Source organism: Cherax quadricarinatus, chromosome 3 (genome assembly GCF_038502225.1).
Source record: "Cherax quadricarinatus isolate ZL_2023a chromosome 3, ASM3850222v1, whole genome shotgun sequence".
NCBI classification, from domain to species: domain Eukaryota; kingdom Metazoa; phylum Arthropoda; class Malacostraca; order Decapoda; family Parastacidae; genus Cherax; species Cherax quadricarinatus.
The window spans coordinates 19,181,873-19,187,033 of record NC_091294.1 but is presented as its reverse complement, the minus strand read 5'-3'; positions in this window follow the sequence as shown (position 1 = coordinate 19,187,033).

The window sequence follows — 5,161 nt, the reverse complement described above, 5'->3', positions numbered from 1 at the left end:
ATATATATATATATATATATATATATATATATATATATATATATATATATATATATATATGTGGATATATATATATATATATATATATATATACAACCTTCGTCAACAAGTGTCTGGTTGAGCGGCTTCCAGAAGAAATTAAACCTTTTTCGGAGCCTCATTAAACATTTTGAAGAAGGATGGGGAAATCAGGCCCATTGCTGTTGGTAACACTCTTCGCCGTCTCGTTACCGAAGCAGCAGTAGAAGCCAAGGCAGGTTCCTTGACGCTGGTGAGAGGGCTCTTGATCTAGAGAACTGGATCTGTGCTCCGGTTCCTTGAACTGAGCCTAAATACCTTACACCCTCCCCCCCCACACACACACATGTGCTGTAATATCCTATGGGTCTCTCAAGGCAATGAAACGGCAGCTCATGCAGCAAGGGCTTACATCAGGGATCAACCAGAAGACAAGGTCGTTGTCAAACTACACTTTACAAATGCTTTTATATGCTGAAAAGAGATGTAGTCTTGCCAGCTGTTCGGGATCGGCTCCCTCCCCCCCCCCCCCCAGTCTTTTTCTCTTCATTTCAGCTGCCTACAGCAAACCCTCAATTCTTTTGTTTAGCAAATATGAAATTCCTTTATCAGAGGGTGTTCAGCAGGCTGGTACAACCTTCCTGGTGTTGCTGGTGCAACCTTCCTGGTGTTGCTGGTGCAACCTTCCTGGTGTTGCTGGTACAACCTTCCTGGTGTTGCTGGTGCAACCTTCCTGGTGTTGCTGGTACAACCTTCCTGGTGATGCTAGTACAACCTTCCTGGTGTTGCTGGTACAACCTTCCTGGTGTTGCTGGTGCAACCTTCCTGGTGTTGCTAGTACAACCTTCCTGGTGTTGCTGGTGCAACCTTCCTGGTGTTGCTGGTACAACCTTCCTGGTGTTGCTGGTGCAACCTTCCTGGTGTTGCTGGTACAACCTTCCTGGTGCTGCTGGTACAACCTTCCTGGTGTTGCTGGTACAACCTTCCTGGTGTTGCTGGTACAACCTTCCTGGTGTTGCTGGTGCAACCTTCCTGGTGTTACTGGTACAACCTTCCTGGTGTTGCCGGTACAACCTTCCTGGTGTTGCTGGTGCAACCTTCCTGGTGTTGCTGGTGCAACCTTCGTGGTGTTGCTGGTACAACCTTCCTGGTGTTGCTAGTACAACCGTCCTGGTGTTGCTGGTGCAACCTTCCTGGTGTTGCTGGTACAACCTTCCTGGTGTTGCTGGTGCAACCTTCCTGGTGTTACTGGTACAACCTTCCTGGTGTTGCCGGTACAACCTTCCTGGTGTTGCTGGTGCAACCTTCCTGGTGTTGCTGGTACAACCTTCCTGGTGTTGCTGGTGCAACCTTCCTGGTGTTACTGGTACAACCTTCCTGGTGTTGCCGGTACAACCTTCCTGGTGTTGCTGGTGCAACCTTCCTGGTGTTGCTGGTACAACCTTCCTGGTGTTGCCAGTACAACCTCCCTGGTGTTGCCAGTACAACCTTCCTGGTGTTGCTGGTACAACCTTCCTGGTGTTGCTGGTACAACCTTCCTGGTGTTGCCGGTACAACCTTCCTGGTGTTGCTGGTACAATCTTCCTGGTGTTGCAGGTACAACCTTCCTGGTGTTGCTGGTACAACCTTCCTGGTGTTGCTGGTGCAACCTTCCTGGTGTTGCTGGTACAACTTTCCTGGTGTTGCTGGTACAACCTTCCTGGTGTTGCTGGTGCAACCTTCCTGGTGTTGCTGGTACAACCTTCCTGGTGTTGCTGGTGCAACCTTCCTGGTGTTGCTGGTACAACCTTCCTGGTGTTGCCGGTACAACCTTCCTGGTGCTGCTGGTACAACCTTCCTGGTGTTGCTGGTACAACCTTCCTGGTGTTGCTGGTACAACCTTCCTGGTGTTGCTGGTACAACCTTCCTGGTGTTGCTGGTACAACCTTCCTGGTGTTGCTGGTACAACCTTCCTGGTGTTGCTGGTGCAACCTTCCTGGTGTTACTGGTACAACCTTCCTGGTGTTGCCGGTACAACCTTCCTGGTGTTGCTGGTGCAACCTTCCTGGTGTTGCTGGTGCAACCTTCCTGGTGTTGCTGGTACAACCTTCCTGGTGTTGCTAGTACAACCTTCCTGGTGTTGCTGGTGCAACCTTCCTGGTGTTGCTGGCACAACCTTCCTGGTGTTGCTGGTGCAACCTTCCTGGTGTTACTGGTACAACCTTCCTGGTGTTGCCGGTACAACCTTCCTGGTGTTGCTGGTGCAACCTTCCAGGTGTTGCTGGTACAACCTTCCTGGTGTTGCTGGTGCAACCTTCCTGGTGTTACTGGTACAACCTTCCTGGTGTTGCCGGTACAACCTTCCTGGTGTTGCTGGTGCAACCTTCCTGGTGTTGCCAGTACAACCTTCCTGGTGTTGCTGGTGCAACCTTCCTGGTGTTGCTGGTACAACCTTCCTGGTGTTGCTGGTGCAACCTTCCTGGTGTTACTGGTACAACCTTCCTGGTGTTGCCGGTACAACCTTCCTGGTGTTGCTGGTACAATCTTCCTGGTGTTGCAGGTACAACCTTCCTGGTGTTGCTGGTACAACCTTCCTGGTGTTGCTGGTGCAACCTTCCTGGTGTTGCTGGTACAACTTTCCTGGTGTTGCTGGTACAACCTTCCTGGTGTTGCTGGTGCAACCTTCCTGGTGTTGCTGGTGCAACCTTCCTGGTGTTGCTGGTGCAACCTTCCTGGTGTTGCTGGTACAACCTTCCTGGTGTTGCCGGTACAACCTTCCTGGTGCTGCTGGTACAACCTTCCTGGTGTTGCTGGTACAACCTTCCTGGTGTTGCTGGTACAACCTTCCTGGTGTTGCTGGTACAACCTTCCTGGTGTTGCTGGTACAACCTTCCTGGTGTTGCTGGTACAACCTTCCTGGTGTTGCTGGTATAACCTTCCTGGTGTTGCTGGTATAACCTTCCTGGTGTTGCTGGTACACACCATCCTGGTGCTGCTGGTACACACTTTCCTGGTGTTGCTGGTATAACCTTCCTGGTGTTGCTGGTACACACCTTCCTGGTGCTGCAGGTACACACCTTCCTGGTGTTGCTGGTATAACCTTCCTGGTGTTGCTGGTACACACCTTCCTGGTGTTGCTGGTACACACCATCCTGGTGCTGCTGGTACAACCTTCCTGGTGTTGCTGGTATAACCTTCCTGGTGCTGCTGGTACACACCATCCTGGTGCTGCTGGTACAACCTTCCTGGTGTTGCTGGTATAACCTTCCTGGTGTTGCTGTTACACACCATCCTGGTGCTGCTGGTACAACCTTCCTGGTGTTGCTGGTATAACCTTCCTGGTGTTGCTGGTACACACCATCCTGGTGCTGCTGGTACACACCTTCCTGGTGTTGCTGGTACACACCTTCCTAGTGTTGCTGGTATAACCTTCCTGGTGTTGCTGGTACACACCTTCCTGGTGTTGCTGGTACACACCTTCCTGGTGTTGCTGGTACACACCTTCCTGGTGTTGCTGGTATAACCTTCCTGGTATTGCTGGTACACACCCTCCTGGTGCTGCTGGTACACACCTTCCTGGTGTTGCTGGTATAACCTTCCTTGTGTTGCTGGTACACACCATCCTGGTGCTGCTGGTACACACCTTCCTGGTGTTGCTGGTATAACCTTCCTGGTGTTGCTGGTACACACCATCCTGGTGCTGCTGGTACACACCCTCCTTATGTACACCTGACACTACCCTGTGACTGGATACTACCAGCAGTACAAAGTGGATCTTCTAGTCAAGTTCCTTTAATTTTATTGAAGTCTGGGTCCAATTACGACCCACCTCCAGGTAAGATGGGATACTGCCTCATGAGACCATTTCCACCTTTGATGTGTGTTGGGCCTTGTAGTGAGCATGTCAGCGCTATGTTGAGCCCTGTAATGAGCAGATGTATGGATGGCTTTTGTGGTTTGGTAGACTGGTATGGTAGTGTGGTTGATAATAATAGGCTTGGATGAGAACATTAGATTGACTGGGTTAATGAATACAAAGACAGTTAGGTTGACTCAAGAAATCGTAATGACACGATTGCAAACAAACCATAACCCCGGCCGGGATTGAACCCGCGGTCATAGAGTCTCAAAACTCTATGACCGCGGGTTCAATCCCGGCCGGGAGTATGGACAGTTTGGTTCGTAGCCCCACAGTAGGTCACAGGCCTGCCAGACCGTGAGAGGAGGATAGATCTGGCTTGTCCTGCTTAGGACAAGTTAGTGATACACTCAGCTGAGTTCTAGGAATCAACTAAGTGGGCAAGGTGACAGCACACGTGGTGTAGCGGGGTGTCAGCACAGGTGTAGCGGGGTGTTAGCACAGGTAGTGTAGCTGGGTGTCAGCACAGGTGGTGTAGCGGGATGTCAACACACGTGGTGTAGCGGGGTGTCAGCACAGGTGGTGTAGCGGGGTGTCAGCACAGGTGGTGTAGCGGGATGTCAACACACGTGGTGTAGCGGGGTGTCAGCACAGGTGGTGTAGCGGGGTGTCAGCACAGGTGGTGTAGCGGGGTTTCAGCACACGTGGTGTAGCGGGGTGTCAGCACACGTGGTGTAGCGGGGTGTCAGCACACGTGGTGTAGCGGGGTTTTAGCACAGGTGGTGTAGCGGGATGTCAACACACGTGGTGTAGCGGGGTGTCAGCACAGGTGGTGTAGCGGGGTGTCAGCACACGTGGTGTAGCGGGGTGACAGCACACGTGATGTAGCGGGGTGTCAGCATAGGTGGTGTAGCGGGGTGTCACGCGTGGTGTAGCGTGGTGTCAGCACACGTGGTGTAGCGGGGTGTCAGCACAGGTGTAGCGGGGTGTCAGCACAGGTGGTGTAGCGGGGTGTCAGCACACGTGGTGTAGCGGGGTGTCAGCACACGTGGTGTAGCGGGGTGTCAGCACACGTGTAGCGGGGTGTCAGCACAGGTGTAGCGGGGTGTCAGCACACGTGGTGTAGCGGGGTGTCAGCACACGTGGTGTAGCGGGGTGTCAGCACACGTGGTGTAGCGGGTTGTCCGCACAGGTAGTGTAGCGGGGTGTCAGCACAGGTGTAGCGGGGTGTCAGCACAGGTAGTGTAGCGGGGTGTCAGCACAAGTAGTGTAGCAGTGTAAGCACAGGTAGTGTAGCGGGGCGTC